General features: G+C 33.7%; 1 protein-coding gene and 1 pseudogene across 1 annotated transcript in view; both read right to left on the reverse strand.

Annotated features, from left to right (window-relative positions):
- Window positions 1–18091, reverse strand: part of LOC111059463 (uncharacterized protein DDB_G0283697-like) — a 111970-nt gene that overhangs the window by 71795 nt on the left and 22084 nt on the right.
- On the reverse strand, window positions 1651–1781 carry LOC120349542 (annotated as a pseudogene).

The raw sequence follows: 18091 nt of genomic DNA on the forward strand, positions 1-18091 counted from the left end.
GTTGAGAATATTGAAAAGAGTAGAATAGATCAGTAGAATTGAATAGACTAGTGAATAGATCAGTAATGATGAGTGGGATTCTCAACTGGTTCTATTCAGTGCAACCATTCATAATTTTTGGTATCTTTCAATATCTTTGATATATATATATTCCTATTTCTCATCTTTGATTTCATTCAATGTACTATCTTTTCTATTGTATCTTTCAAATCTTCCAATATCTTTGATTTATTTCAATAATAATTGAGCTACGTAATCATTGAACACATTTGTGTAATTTCAAACCCTTTAAATTGCCATATTATTTTTATAAGTTCTCATAATTTTGTATCTTTCAATATCTTTGATATATTCCAATATCTCATCTCGAATATCACTCAATATCTTATCTTTTCTATTGTATCTTTCAAACCTTTGATATTTTTCAATAATAATTAGGCTACTTAATAGATTGTAAACATTTGTGTAATTTCAAACCTTCATATTGCCAAAGTTTTATTTCATAGTCATATTTCAAAGTTTGGAGTTTTTTTGAATTTTTGTAATTGATTTAATTTAATTTAAAAATGAATTTTGTATGTTTTGAATTGTAAATTTAGTGTGTAATTGAAGAATGTTGAAGTGACACATAACCTAGCTACATTTGGACTGTTGTAAAAATTCGAATTGGAACCGTTTTGGGCGTGAACTGTGTGTTTCTGTGAGTACTGTAATTCTGAATGATTAAATAAATAAATATTATGTAGATAGATATAAGGTGCGTACAGATATACGCGCCGCGAACATGAGCAATGTACTTTTAATCAGCTGATGCCAAGCTTTATTTATTTTTGTATCCTACCGTTTCTGTAAAAATACAGATATAGTCAGCTGATTAAAATTGGATTGCTCATGTTCGCGGTGCGTATATCTGTACGCACCTTTAGATAGATAAAATGTCTTTTATTTTCACTTTATAACGTTACAAAAAGTGATGTGGGCGAAGTTGAGGCAATAAGAGCCCTCTCTTCCACTTAACCAACAATTATGTACGTAATCTTGAAGAGTTTGTAATATTTCAATTCAATTTTTTTATTAAAACAACAAAACAAAATAACAAAGAATTACAAAACAAATAAAATGTTACATATTCATCGATTGGTTTTTTGTTTCCCTACAAGTTCATCCTTTTTTGTATTTAATTTTTATTGTTCTACTCTAAAAGAGATCGGAAGCTGTGGGGCAATAAAAGCAAAGGGCATTAGGAGAGTCGCTTATTGGATGAAAGGGCGGGGGAGGAGGACTGGCCCACCACCTACCACCTGTCTGAGGCCACAAGCACAACCGTAATTATTCAGACACCAACCAACCAGGCGCGCCTAAACCGCTCACCATACCAGGCGCCCAGAACGGGCCAACAGGTGGTTGCTTATAGCTTGTCGCTCGCTACTCAACTCACTACCACTAGCCGCAGACTGCACCTCCTCCAATGTTATGCTAGCCTCGTACGCGGCGCGGCCTTGTTCTCTTTGCATGTCGTTCGTAGATCGACGAAAGCGGTGGGTGCGTGTCCCCACGTGTGTACGACGACCCATTATTTTTGGCAGTAGAGAAAGGAAGTCCACGTTAATAGAGAAAGATAGGAGGATAGTGTTGCCGATACTCTGCCTTGTCACTTGGGCGCCCGAGATGCCCACATTTGGGGCATTCGCAGGGGTCAGCCAAGTTGCAGTGCAATGACAAGGCCTTGCCCTGGGGGAACCGCCTTCTTGATCATGGTAACCCCCACGCCAGGTAAGTATGATAATATAGGGAACTGATGATATTTGTGTATCTGATATAAATAACTAACCTGTTAGGGCCGTTTGCACAGTGAGCTTAAACTGAATTCAATCAGATTGTTTGTTGGCTTAAACTCAAAATGAATGCATCACATAACAAACGATAAGAACGAATGATTTAATCCAGTTTAAGATGAAATTTAGTTTAAACTAGCACTGTGCAAACGGCACTTAATTGTTAAATTCTTTTAAAAAATAATCAATTTCTATTTCAGTTTATCCGTCAAGAAAATATTTTTCAATGATTGATGGGAAAAATTCATAATTGAAATATATTTTGTTAATTAATCATATTTCTTCTACACTGTTCTAGCTAAACCGATCTAGAAAACGATCTAGCTAGAAAAGGAAAGCGCTATCTGCTTTGTCGAATGATAGAAAAGGATGATAGCAACACCAATTCTAATCAAATACTGCCATTATAAATTAGACCCCACTATGGTGGGGATCTTTGGAGGTTATCATCAGAGAAAACTTCTATAATATATGCTATATTTGTATTCTGTGGTTATCATATATAGACCAAGATGTGTTCTCATTGCGTTGCTACGGCAATATTTGATTAAAATATTAGTTGTTAATTTAAATGCTGATTGTGCCATTATATTCACTTACTTTTTCTTCTCTTCTCCCCCTTTCTTCTTCTTCTCCTTCTTCCTCTTCCTCTCCTTTCTCTTCTTTTCCTCCTTTGCTTCTCCTTTTCTTCACCTTCATCTACATCTACAATCTGCAATAAATTATTCGATGTCTCTTATTTCTCTTCTTTTCCTCCTTTGCTTCTCCTTTTCTTCACCTTCATCTACATCTACAATCTGCAATAAATTATTCGATGTCTCTTATTTCTCTTCTTTTCCTCCTTTGCTTCTCCTTTTCTTCACCTTCATCTACATCTACAATCTGCAATATCTGAAGTATTCGATGTTCATTTGTTCGTCATAATATTTTTTCTACGACGAGTGAGTAGTAAGTCTGTGTCTGCATATAACAAGCTGGATGTACACATAATTTACAAGCTACACATAATTCACACGCATTAATCTTGCGCGAAGATTTGTTCTCCAAAGACAGAATCCATAAATATATTTTGTTCCCCAAAGACAAAATCCATAAATATTTGTTCCAAAGACAAAATAAGTGAGAGAAATCCTATACTAAATAAATAACGAAAAACTCCCTAAAGTTGTAAGTTTGATGGTTAGCTCGATCATAAACGACCACTGATAAGTATCAAGATTTCACACTCAATTGACAAAGAAAGTTCAGTATATACATAATATATATTCAGTATATATATAATACAGGGAGTGTTAATAAAATGTCATGGGTTCCCAAGGATTTACCATATCCGTTGATTGGGATATGGAATTTTGGTCATTGTCACTAAATTTGAGCTTGATAAATAAATATATGCAGCTCACGATAAGTTTGAAATACTCTGGCCCGGTTGCACAACAGCCGGTTAAATTTTAACCGTGATTAATTTCACGAGAACCAATCAGAGAAGGCGTTTTTGAAAGACGGCTTCTCTGGTTGGTTTTCGTGGAATTAATCACGGTTAAAATTTAACCGGCTGTTGTGCAACCGGCACTCTCATATTTATTTATTATGTTCCAACAAGATCTTAGTTGCTGACACTATTTAAACTTGTGAAAAATTGCAACCTCGTTCACATTTATTTAGTTCTTCTAGTTTAAGGATAAGTGATAACAGTCGTTTGAAGTTCTCTAGTTATTCACTATATCGTAATATGTTAAATGAAAAAGACTAAGAAATTGTCAAAAAAGCACAGATTTTGTGTTCAAAATCTGTGGTTTTTTGACAATTTCTTAGTCATTTTCATTTAATATGGATGATGATTACCACAATACCAACTTCTTAACTACACAAAAAGATATCGTGTGTTATTTATTCATTGATTCATCTAAAAATAATACTGTTTGTGCTTTGTGTTGGAAATCCTCCACGAAATTTCATGTTAAGATGCATTAATTCTTCAACACACAATCTTGAGTTTTCAAACATTTTTATTCACTTGCTACCATGATCTATGCGGGATCTATGGAATCTTGTAGCTCTATCCCCTATTACTTACAACTTCCCAATACTCTATCACTCTGGTAGTCTGGATCTACCATTCTCTCACTCTCTCCCAAACCAGGCCCTATTCTCTCACTCTCTCCGTCATTCTTTTTTCTTATTTTCCAAAAGCCACGTCTCCGGTGGTTGAGTGGTCTTAGGCTCCTGCTGATTGTGTGGGAACCCCGCTGTGCCTTGGAAGAGGATCTCTGTGATGCAGTAGCCTTCTTCTCCACCTCCTCCTTCTCCTCATTACCCTCCTCCTCCTCATCCTCCTCCTCCTCCTCCACCAACAACTCCTCCTCCTCCTCACCAGCCACCAACACCTCCTCCTCATTCTACTCCTCCTCCTCCTCCTCCTCCTCACCAGCCACCAACACCTCCTCCTCATTCTACTCCTCCTCATTCTACTCCTCCTCCTCCTCCTCATACTCCTCCTCCTCCTCTTCTTCCTCTCACCCCTCCTCCACCTCCTCCACATCATTGACCACGTTCCCGACAACCGACACTGGTGTTTCGTTTCTAAAGAGTTCTTTCTCCCACTTGTCAGAGACACTAAACTTGTCCTCTTCCATGTAATATATCACCCTTGGCTCCCATTTTAATATATCTCAATTTCCACCACAGCTAGTTGCATTGTCGGCTGACTTCATCTCTCACTCTCTCTTGCGTTATCTCTCTCACATACACTCACACCTCCCACGATTTGTACCCTGCTGAGTTGCTTTCACCTCACATTAAATGCTTGGATTAATATCTTTCAATCGGAAAACAATCCATAATGCTTATCCTATGGTTCTTATACTGAATACGATAAAGTAGATAAAAATCTATATTTCAGTTATTTTACACGTCTCCATTTTGTAATGTGAAGAGTTTTATTCGACTCGAAGATATTTCACCTTCATTTCAAGTTTTGAGGAACCTTATTCCATAGAAAATATAACTAAAGTATTCAACTCTAGGAAAAAAGAATAAAGAATTAATCCGGCTAATGTTTCTAATGATTGAATAAGAAGATCCCTATTAATCCATCATATGAGTTAGTTGAACGATAGAGAAAATATAGAATAATCTATTGCCTTACTATCTTTCCTCTAATCATTCAATCATTAGAACCATTAGCCGGATCAATGCTTTGTTCTTTTTTTCTAGAATAAAATTTATCAAGTTTTTTAATATTTTTCAATTTATTAATGCATTTTCAAGTGTAATAATAATTTGTTTCATCTTTCTGATCAACCGAGATACAAAATTTTTAGTATAATGTATATTTGGACTGTAAATTTTTGTGATCTTTATAAAAGTGTTTTCATAACCTCATTTGGACTATTTTTATCAAAATTAGGGAGAGGAACAGTTTTGGGTTTATCCTGTTGATTCTCTCCCAATCATCAATTTGATGTTATGATTAAGGAATGTAATAAATGTAAATGTAATTCTCACTAGAAGCGGAAATGTAGATAAGAAAATGAGAAACATTTGGTAAGATATAAGATAAACTGGAACTTTATTTCAAAAGATATAACCGAGAGATTTGATTACATTAAAAGGCTGTGCAAAGGCTAAAAATAAACTTTCTACTCACGATATTTTTCAAAGTTTTTCGATTTGTACATCATCAAGCTATCAAAATGAAAAAGTTTTCTCAGGAGAACATTTTTTCTCCGATCATTACTTTTTGAGATATGAGCGACTGAAGTTTGAATTTTTGGGATAGAACAATCCAAATACGGTACGACATAAATCCATTGGATTTAGAGGATAGATTCTTCATGGTATTGTTGATCTAGTAAAAGAAATATTTTCTAGAAATATCAATTTTTGAGAAAGTTATTCGATTTACCAAAAATGACCAAAAATAACTCAACTAAAGGTTATTTTTGGTAATTTTTAGTAAATCTAATAACTTACTCAAAGATTGATATTTTAGAAAATTTCTCTTTTACTAGATCACAATACCATGAATCTATCCTCTAAATCTCATGGATTTATATCGTACCGATTTTGGAATGTTCTGTCCCAAAAATTCAAACTTCAGTCACTCATATCTCAAAAAGTAATGATCGGAAAAAAATGTTTTTCTGAGAAAACTTTTCCATTTTGATAGCTTGATGATATACAAATTGAATAACTTAGAGAAAATCACGAATAGAAAGTTTATTTTTAGCCTTTGCACAGCTTCAAATGCCGAGTGACCTGGCTGGCTCAGGTCTGGTGTCTAGAGTTTTCAGGTTGCACCCGATCAATTTCAGGGCAAACGAAGATATTTGATATTGTTAATATTGAAATTAATATTTTGGATACAAGATATCGCAAAAGAGAAATCTTAACAGGAGACAGGACAATCTAAAGCCTTCAATCTGATAAGTTGGAACTGCAATGGAAGATTTAAACTACCTAGTGATTCATTTGGGGAAATAAATGTGTTGGGTGACGGTAGCAAAACAGGGGGCCTTTCACTTGTAGAATAGGGAATTAATGGACACAAAATTTTACCATCACACTTGCAATGTACAAAACTGATAAGTTATCGTAGATCAGCCCAGCGAAGCTTGAAGTTCTTCGGCAAATGGCGGAACGAGACCAATTACGGTTCTAATCTCACCAATTATACTCCAAACGTATAATTACACTGATTGGACTATATAGCACTAGCACGAGAGGCGATTAATCATATACAAACTAACAACACTTCTTGCTAATGATAGAGTGCTGTGAAATGAGTCCGACGATAAATTTCAAGTTTTCGTGAGCTTATTTGGCCATTCACTTTACTTTTCAACAAAGTTTCACCTTATCCTTGAGTTGTGAATCAGTTTTTTCAAGTATCAAGAGTTTTAGGTCGAGACTGTCCAATATAATGGAATTCCAGCTTCGTATTCTATAGCTTCTATCAGCTTTGAATTCATCTCTAGTTCTATAAATCTACCGATCTAGTTCCGATCATTTCTAGATCTACATCTCGTTGATTATTATTTATTTATTTATAGTACATTCGTACATTGATATATACAATATAATTCTCAACTATGAATGATTGGGAGAGGAACAACAGGCTTAAAGCCCAAAACTGTCCCTTTCCCAAATTTAGATAGAAATTGTCCAAAAATAGGCTATGTTTACATTTATTTATTTATTTATTTATTTATTTATTTATTTATTTTTTATTTATTTATTTATTTATTTATTTATTTATCTATTTATTTATTTATTTATTTATTTATTAATCAATGAGAATTACACAACTTACAGAAAAGTAGCACAGGCTTATAAGCCCAAAACGGTTCCAATTCTAATTTATACAACAGTCCAAATGTAGCTAGGTTATGTGTCACTCAACATTCTTCAATTACACACTCAATTTAAAATTCAGAACACACAAAAATCATTCTTAATTAAAAAAAAAAACTTCTAAATTGAATTGAATCAATCACAATTAATTAGAAAATTCCAAACTTTGAAAAAAAAATAGAATTATTTTATTAAAATTAATTATTTATTTATTAATTATTAAAATATAGAATTTCATGATTTTTGTCCAATTTTGAGTCCAAAATATTTATAAACTAGAAATTTAGAATTATGTTTAGAAATGTAGAATCAAAGCATTTTCGAAGTGAATGTATTGTCTTCAACCACACAGATGAAAATGTCGTAGTTAGGATAACACATGATAAAGATATCCTACAACCGAGTCAGTTGTACTGATTTTACTGAAGTTATAAGTTACTACATTTATTAGTTATTAGTTATTAATTACATTCCTAAGTTATTACCCCAACGGTTCCAATTCTAATTTATACAACAGTCCAAATGTAGATAGGTTATGTGTCACTCAACATTCTTCAATTACACACTCAATTTAAAATTCAGAACACAAAATAATCAATCTTAATTTAAAAAAAAAATACTTCTAAATTGAATTGAATCAATCACAATTAATTAGAAAATTCCAAACTTTGAAAAAAATATAGAATTATTTTATTAAAATTAATTATTAATTATTAAAATATAGAATTTCATGATTTTTGTCCAATTTTGAGTCCAAAATATAAAAACTAGAAATTTAGAATTATGTTTAGAAATGTAGAATCAAAGCAAGTTCGAAGTGATTGTATTGTCTTCAATCACACAGATGAAAATGTCCTAGTTAGAATAACACATGATAAAGAGAATCCTACAACCGAGTCAGTTGTACTGATTTTACTGAAGTTATAAGTTACTACATTTATTAGTTACATTCCCAAGTTACTACCCCAGGCAATATTTTAGTAAATTACAATATTTTAGAATTAATGCAGCTTCAATCCTCCATGGGAATATAATTCTCTACGATATGCATTCTAATGAAACACAATATTGTGAACTTGATGAAAGTTGTGAACATGACAGAAAATTGAGAGATAAGTGAAATTGGAATGCATGGAAATACTTCTAATAGCATGAGTCAACAAATTAAACAAAATAGTTGAATGAACTGACAAGTGATAGACAATGTTATGGGTGAACTCATCAACTATTTAAGAATCAGCAATATCAATTTCAACCGATTCATGTATTTTCCCATTCTTCCTCAGTGACTTTATAAATAAGAATTCCATTTCGTAGGGAAGGTTCAATAAGAGTGAATACGAAATTTATCCATTAGTAGATTATACAAGGGTGAATAAAATAGAAGGGTACTTGATAATTTTTATTATGTTTCAATAATTTTAGTAGCTTTAAAAGTGATTATTAGATTATAGATACATTTATACATTCTATGGCTGTATGTTGTATCGTTGTATGATAGACAGGACAACTCAGACAAGACTGTGAAAAATTCACAGCCTCATTTATAACTCATCATTTTATTTTATTTTATTTCATTGGCAATTACAGATCATAAATATAATATGATTGGGAGAAGACAACAGGCATAGCCCAAAACTGTCTTCTCCCAAATTTTTACAAATAAGAGTTTCAAAAAAGAATAAGGTTAAGATTTCACTTTCACTTCAAAAAGTCCAATTTCCACTTCAAAACTAATGACTGGACTAAAAATTTATTTGAATTTTGATATTTAAAAACTGATTAAAAACAAAAATATTTCACTCAAATCTCTACAAATTGGAAATTTCTGAGTAATTTTACAAAATTTTGAGCCAGAAAAGAAACACAACTTCACTATTAGCACAGCTGATAATTGTTGTATGTCTACACATCATGATTGTGTAGACTAGAAAGTTCCAACAAAATATGTCTAGTCTAAGCGAAAATACGTTATTTATCAGCAAATTATTCCAATTGTTCATTTGAGTGTCGACTTAATATTCAATCATCGATAATTTTGTGCTAATATTATGCCTTGTTACGTATTGCAATGAAATACAGTAATATGCATCCGACGTCAGACGCAACGATATTAATAGTTTAAGCTAATTCTAATTTTGCGTCTGCCATGCAGATAATGATAGAGAATAAATGATTATGGATAAACTTTTTAATAGACTTCAATTCAATTTGATAGTCATTGGCATCATTGCATTTATTGGGCTGATTAAAAATGGTGGTACTGATTAAGAATTCTATAGTTATTAGTCTGGAAGGTGAGTGACTTTTAAGAAAGAATTTCAAGTGAAGAATCATTGCATTTTTGAATGAATATCCAAAAAATCTGGTGTGGCGCACTCACACAACTTTCCTTGCCGTTATGAAAATTGATCACATGACGCTAGTGTTCACGCGCATCTCAAGTCTACTATCCAGTGATTTGAGCCAGCTGGTGACAGGGCAATAACGCTGGAGACATACGAGGTCTGCTATCTCTTGATAGTGAATCATTTAATAGAATCAACAGTTGCCAACAGTTTGCAATTGGATAATCACATTTTCTCGTATTTCGAGCTTATTTTCTATTTTAGGTGAAAATGTTACTGAACATTAATTGTAGAGATTTTCATGCTCAATCTTTTCCACTCGAAATTTTTTGTTTAAATTGTATTTGAAGCCTGATAATTGGGAATCTAAAATCAAACTTTGCGTAGATGGGGCGGAGCTCCTGAAATTTTTACAGATATGAGACTTGTGGCTGTTGACAGAGCTCATCAATGACTATTTTAGGTATAAATTTAATCGAAATCGTTGGAGCCGTTTTCGAGAAAATCGCGGAAAACCCTGTTTTTGACAACATTTTCGCCATTTTAGCCGCCATATTGAATCACATTTGATCGAAATTGTTCGTGTCGGATCCTTATATTGTAAGGACCTTACGTTCCAAATTTCAAGTCATTCCAACAATTGGGAGATGAGATATCGTGTACACAGGCGCACATACACTCATACACACACACACACACACACACACACACACACACACACACACACACACACACACACACAACACACACACACACACACACACACCACACACACACACACCACACACACACACACACACATACAGACCAATACCCAAAAACCACTTTTTTGGACTCAGGGGACCTTGAAACGTGTAGAAATTTAGAAATTGGGGTACCTTAATTTTTTTCGGAAAGCAATACTTTCCTTACCTATGGTAATAGGGCAAGGAAAGTAAAAACTGAACATATGAAGGATCCTAATTCAACATGTTCAGTTCTTGATAGAGATGTTGACTGGATACAGATGTTGATAGAGATAGAAATGGAAATAAAAATCTAAGTACCGTTTTCTTAAATTGTTTACTTACGACATGATTCAGCTTATGATGCTATTATCAATTAAAATTGTACACGTGAAATTCTAACCTTATCTTGGACTTTGTCACCTTTAAATTTGGAAGAAAAATAGCACAAGGACTACCTTATTATTTTATCTTTCAGTGTTATTACATTAGTGTTATTTGCATTGTAAATAAATAAATAAATTATCAAGTAATTGAAAAAAATAAATGAATAAATTTCTATACAAGCGTAGCCATAACGTAAAAAAAGACAAGTTGATAGAGATGTATGCATGCTAAAGCTTTTCATCTGTTTCTGTCTGTGAGTAGATATTCAACACAAGTTCCTCTTTGTTTTGGCTTGAAAATCAGCAAACAACGCAAAGCGACAATGACGTATTTGCTTTAGTAGACATTGACGTTGGTGTTTGAAATTGACGAAATTAGTGTACAAATTGACGTTGTTGTAGGAAAACAAAACAATTATGATTATTGATGGAGCAGTTTCTTTGGGTTCCAGATAAAAGAGTTTCATACTTTTCACGAGCTTCAAAGAGTGAAACCTCACTCACCGATTGAGCCAATATTGTAGAAACTTACTTTGGGTTCCAGATAGAAGAGTTTTATACTTTTCACACTAGTTTTAAAGAGAGAGCAGAAGTGATACCTCACCCACCGTTTGAGCCAAGATTATAGAAACATGGTGAAAACTAGAGTTTTGAATGATGAAGTGAGTATCAGACCACACAGTAAGACATGGAAGAGATGATTCAGTGACGAATTTTATTCTACTGATTTAGAAGAGGCTTCTTTTTCCTATTTCAAACATTGTGTAAATATAGTTAAAATTAATGGAATTAGTGTAACAGATACCAGTTGGGAGAAAATTTATTTATTTATTTATTTATACGTGGATACAATAACAAATCATATAAATATGATTGGGAAGGAACAACAGGCTTGGCCCAAAACTATTCCATTTCCAAATTTTGATTACATGTCCAAAAAATAGGTTATGTATGTTCTGTAAGAAGTTCAAGGTCAACTTTCGTCCAAAAATAAATATGAGATGCAAATTTTAAATTTAGAAAAATTAAAACACCAAATTATAGTTAAATATTACACTTAATTATCACTGCACATTGTATTAATTAAGTTATTTTATGAATTTTGAAGCCAAAAATACACACAAATTCTCACTAAGAACAGCTGAAAACATAATTGTAAGAACATAATTGGCAGAAAAAGTATTAGTTGCCAATCATTCAGAAGAAGAGGAGCATAGAAGTTTTTCTATGATTGGGAAAATGGAAGAAAAGAAAAATTTCAGCAAGGGAATTGGTAGGGGTTTCCAACTAGATGAAAATCAACCAAATCTAGGTTTCAACTAGATACTAGATGGATAACCTAAAATTGACGACAAACAACTTTATCCATATTCATGCAACTCGTAGATACCATAGTCTTGATCTATTTTACCATAATATTCTCCAAAGATTCTTATTTCCTAATCAATCTCGTATCTCGCAGAACTTCAATCAAGTATAATTTATCAATGAATATAGGATCAGTTTAGAATGAAACCATTTTAGCATAATATCCTCCAAAGATTCTTATTTTCTAATCAATCTCGTATATCCTTCAGAACTTCAATCAAGAATCATTTCTCAATGAATATCGGATCTGTCTAGAATTAACACAATGACAGTTCTCTTGTAATCGAGAACTATTCATGAATGATCATGGATTACGAATCTCTTAAGAATGAACTCAAACTAGGTTATTCACGGGAGAAACCAAACTATCCGAGAATCGTTCAATCAAGAAACATTTCTCAATGAATATCGAATCTGTCTAGAATGAACACAAATCTCTTGTAATTGAGGACTATTCATGAATGAACATGGATTACGAATCTCTCAAGAATGAACTCAAACTAGGTTTTTCATGGTGAAAACCTAACTATCCGAGAATCCTTCAATCAAGAAACAATTATCAATGAATATCGGATCACTTTAGAATGAACACAAATCTCTTGTAATTGAGGACTATTCATGAATGAACATGGATTACGAATGGCTCAAGAATGAACTCAAACTAGGATGAACATGGATTACGAATCTCTCAAGAATGATTTCAAACTAGGTTATTCACGGGAGAAACCAAACTATCCGAGAGTCGTTAGTCAAGAAACATTTCTCAATGAATATCGAATCTGTCTAGGATGAACAGAAATCTCTTGTAATTGAGGTCTATTCATGAATGAGCATGGATAGACAAATGCATACGCTCAAGAATGAACTCAAACTAGGTTGTTCATGGGGAAAACCTAACTATCCGAGAGTTGTTCGATCAAGAAACATTTCTCAATGAATATCGGATCTGTCTAGAATGAACAGAAATCTCTTGTAATTGAGGACTATTCATGAATGATCATGGATTACGAATCTCTTAAGAATAAACTCGAACTATTTTTTTCATAGAGAACCCACATGTTGTTCATAGAGAACAACATAGTAGACTTTTCTTCATAGAAGACGGTTTTCCAGAAGTCTCAAACTCTCCGAAAGTCGTTCAATCAAGAAACATTCCTCAATGAATATCGGAACTGTTTAGAATGAACACAATGACAATTCTCTTTCAATTCGTGAATGAACATGGATTACGAATCTCTCAAGAATGTACTCAAACTAGGTTGTCCCTTCGGGAAACCTAACTATCGGAGAATCGTATCTGAATGCACATGGAATTGATTTCCAAAACAGCCGGTTTTCCAGCAGCAAGTCGACGCGGATCGACTGAGTGGTGACAACTGAGTTCATAGTCAATTAAGCGCATCAGACAAAGTGCTGGCGCACTAAGTAGCGGTATGGGAGGCTAGAGAAGGTAGGGTGGATGAAACAGAGGAGGGGTGGATCAGACTGTTTGGTTAAGCGCCTATTCATCTTGATTCCAATTAAGTACTCACTCTACAATCCACCCTCTACCCTTCATCCTTCCTAGCACCCTCTACTCGTCCTTCCACCCTCCCGGACACAAGTGCCTCTGATAGCACAACCCCAAGTCCCCATGCGAGGGGAGAAAGCTATGCAATCCCTCGATTACACCCCCAACCACTGGACCACTCTCCCGAACTTATGCTTTCTCGTCACTACTGACAGATCTCGTTCAACCTCAACCCTCTCATCTTTTGTCTCCGTCTACAAAGTTGTGAGTAGGAAGTTTAACAACATTTTTTCTTATCATTAATATTAATCATATTCTTTTCTATTCGTATCCAATCCTATCCTATTCCTATCCTATCCCATTTTGGTAGAGAGTTAGTGGGGAGGATATTTTTAATATTCTTTCCGAAGAATGGACATTGATATGTCCAAAGCTCCGTCAATTTATGTAGATGCATAACAATATAATTATCTATAGTTATTATATTACAAATTCCCTTTTCATATCATATAAAGTTCAATGAAATTGTCTATGTTATGTAAATTCATCTATAATTTTGCTGTATTGTAAGCTATTGTATATAAGTGTATAAGCCAGTATATATTGTAGTCTACATAAATAAAGTACTCAATCAATCAATCAATCAATCTACAAAGTTGAGAGTAGGAAGTTTTACAACTTATTTTCTTATCATTAATTATATTATCTTATTCTGTTCTATCATATCCTATCCTATCCTATTCCTACCCTATCCTTATCATTAATATTAATCATATTCATCATATTCTTTTCTGTCCTATTCCTATCTCTATCCTATCCCATTTCTATCCTGATACTATCATATTCTCAAGCTAGATTGGCACACAACGGTGACTGTGAACAGTGAAAATATAATTTTCACGAGTTTTTATTCGACTATTCTCACTAAGCTCGGCCGAGTGAGTATGAATAATATCATTAGAACTTATGTGAATTATATGTTCACTGTCACTGTTGTGTGCTAATCCAGCTTCATCTTATTCTTTATATTTTGGTTTCTCAACTTGAGATTCACAATCATTATGAAACTCATTATTATAATGATTGGAAGAGAAAATATGTGAGTATTGAGCCATTTCTCTCCCGTGATTTAGATGAAGAGACTTGAAATTCTCGTACTACTGCTATGTACAAGTCATATATTGTAAGAGTTTATTATGTTTCTATAATGTTTCTAACGCGCTTTCACAGATGCATCTACAGTTTGGATATACTGCTGGACCTACATTTTGTAAAACCTGGTAGAAGTTCTTATTGTATATCATGGAATAGTTAGGAAATGAGTTCTAGGTTGTATGAAATCTTATGGCTCCTACGCTGTGACGAGCAGCTATATTAGTTAACAAATACATCAATCCATTCCAAATTGTTCATTAAGAGATCATTTATCATCGACTTTTTAATCACTTGTGAGAATGATAAGTATTGGCTCGGTAAATCTACACCATGACAATCTCAACCCAGCAAATGTACTATACTAAACGTGGAATGATAGTTAACAAATACATCAATCCATTTCAAATTGCTCATTAAAAGATCATATATTTATCATCTCATCAACAAGTATTCTCTATTCTTTCTCTCAGTGTTGCAATCAACGCTCCAACACCTCCACAGATCGATCACAAATTTCTAAGATGAGATCAGTTATCAAACATCATAGGCTACTCAATATCCATCGCAGTACTGTCTGAACTGCGACTCAATTGATTCAGTTTAGTTGATTTGATCATCAACCATTTCTCCAATTCAACACTCCACACATTAAACTCAATTCATGAATTCGACTCTCCACTCAATTCATACGTGGATTTATGACAGACATATAGCAGACCTCCTTAGTGATGACAGCTTTACGATTTGCCAAGTGAGAAGATTTTATCGGAAAGCTGTTTACAGCCACGCAACGTTGTGTTTATTATACAGTGTGTATGTGTGTGAAGAGAGATAGAAATAGAGGAGATGAAATAAGACAAGTGTATGAAAGAGAGAGAAAGAGCGGGACAGAGTGAGAGGACAGGAAAGAGCGTGAGAGTTTATCAGCGTGACATCGCGGTTGTTATCAATTCGCTCCGTTCCATGTCGTGAGGTCTCGCTCACTACATCCCAATGACTGGATGTGTTTCAGCTCTTTCTCGCACTCTCACTCTCTCTTTGTCGAAAAATAAGGCGCCTGCTGCGTTGCCTTTGTGAGCATCGCGCCACCAACCGGAACATGAGTCTCGCAACGTGCCACCGCCAAATGTGGCAACAGCGCATCTATTACCAAACGCCGCCAAAGCCAAAAGTTCTGACGTTGTACTGCGTTTTCTTTTTCCACTGTTTGCTTTCTAGCAGTGATCGCTACTTCTGATCTTTCAATTACATTTATTGCTAATGATTTTCTATAAATTGTGTTGAAACCTATATTTTTGTTGGCTAATGACTGATGATATGACATAATGATGAATGACTAATGATGATAATAATGGTATGTCTGTGCTCTTCAGAACAATCAGCAGCAGTTGATAATGGTTCATCTAAGGAATTCAAAACAAATAATCATTACCTAATTGACCGAACGAAGTGAAGTCTAAGATTCAAGTCGACGGTTTGGCATTTCTCTTAATGTTTAAATGTTTAAATGTATATGTTGCGCGTATACGGCGAAACGCGGTAATAGATTTTCATGAAATTTGACAGATATGTTCCATTTTTTAATTGCGCGTCGACGTATATACAAGGTTTTTGGAACTTTTGCATTTCAAGGATAATATAAAAGGAAAAGGGAGCCTCCTTCATACGCCAATATTAGAGTAAAAATCAGACTATGGAATTATTCATCATAAATCAGCTGACAAGTGATTACACAGATGTGTGGAGAAGCCAGTCTATTGCTGTATTTCCATAAGGTCTATAGTTTCAATCAGGTACTTGTGGATGAGAATACTGCGTGAGGTCTAATGTTCACAGAACTACTAGTATTCTCCTCGCGGACAAATCCAAGAGTAGAGTTCATGAGGATCATACTGATATTGAGAATTGAGATCAAATACGAAGGCACCAGAATGAAAACCATATTATATTGACCACTGAAAGTGAGGTTTCATCTGTTCCAGAATTTAGAGCTTCTTTTGCTCAACAAGAGCTCTAAATTTATCTGGTTTTCATTGTAAGCAATGCAGAATTCTTTCGTGATTCTGAAGCAGATAAAACCCCACTTTCAGACTAGGTGGTGGGGTTTCATCTGTTCCAGAATTTAGAGCTTCTTTTGCTCAATAAGAGCTCTAAATTTATCTGGTTTTCTATACAATGCAAAATTTTTTCGTGATTCTGAAGCAGATAAAACCCCACTTTCAGACTAGGTGGTCAGTATCTGGTTTTCATTTTCGTGCCTACTTTCTTATATCTGCTTAAATATATTTTAAGACTTCAACATTGGACTTCGAAGTTGAAGACTGAAGCTAGGTTTACACTATGTAGCAGAGCTACATGTAGCACAGCTATATAGCAATGCTACAAGTTAAAAAAGTGACAATGGAGATGTATAGCAATTTTAAGCCTATTTTCTCTGCTATATAGCAGAAAATGAGCTATCCAAAATTATAGCTCTTCAGCTATAATAGTGTAAACCTAGCTTAACAATGCAGTCTGAACATTACGTTTCGTAAAAGAATTCACAAAATAATTGAGAATGAATACAAATTATTATTAATTATAATTTATTCTCTCCTGTTGTTATAAAACAGTCAATCTGTATCTGTGATATATGATTACGATGACTACCTGTAATAAAACCTTCTGCAAAAAAATCACAATAGAAAGCAACAGATAGTGCAGGTTAAGAACTTTTCCTCTTTGTGGTTTTGATTCGTTGACTTAAGAGGCTGTGCAAAGGCTAAAAATAAACTTTCTACTGGTGATATTTTTCAAAGTTTTTCGATTTGTATATCATCAAGCTATCAAAATGAAAAAGTTTTCTCAGGAAAACATTTTTTTCCGATTATTGCTTTTTGAGATATGAGCGCCTAAAGTTCAAATTTTTGGGACAGAACACTTCAAATTCGGTAAGAGATAAATCCATGAAACTTGGGGGATAGATTTTTCATGATATTGATGATTGAATAAAATAAAAATTTCCTGAAAATATCAATTTTTGATAAAGTTATTCAATTTACCAAAAATAACTTTTTTTGAGTTATTTTTGGTAATTTTTAGTGAATTGAATAACTTTTTCAAAAATAATTATTTTCAAAACATTTTGGTTTTATTGAATCAACCATGAAAAATTCATCCTCTGAATCTCATGGATTTTATCTCTAACCGAATTTGAAATGTTCTGTCCCAAAAATTTGAACTTTAGGCGCTCATATCTCGAAAAGCAATGATCGGAAAAAATATAATAATGTTTTCCTGAGAATCCTGTTGACATTTTTGGAAGATTTGTCATCTAGAAACTAATCGGTGCCTGGATTTGAATCTCAATCCTTGAATTATGTGTTTACTATGGTGAGGTCCACGTTATAATGGCAGTATTTCATTAATA

Source organism: Nilaparvata lugens, chromosome 1, assembly GCF_014356525.2.
Source record: "Nilaparvata lugens isolate BPH chromosome 1, ASM1435652v1, whole genome shotgun sequence".
Classification (NCBI taxonomy): Eukaryota; Metazoa; Arthropoda; class Insecta; order Hemiptera; family Delphacidae; genus Nilaparvata; species Nilaparvata lugens.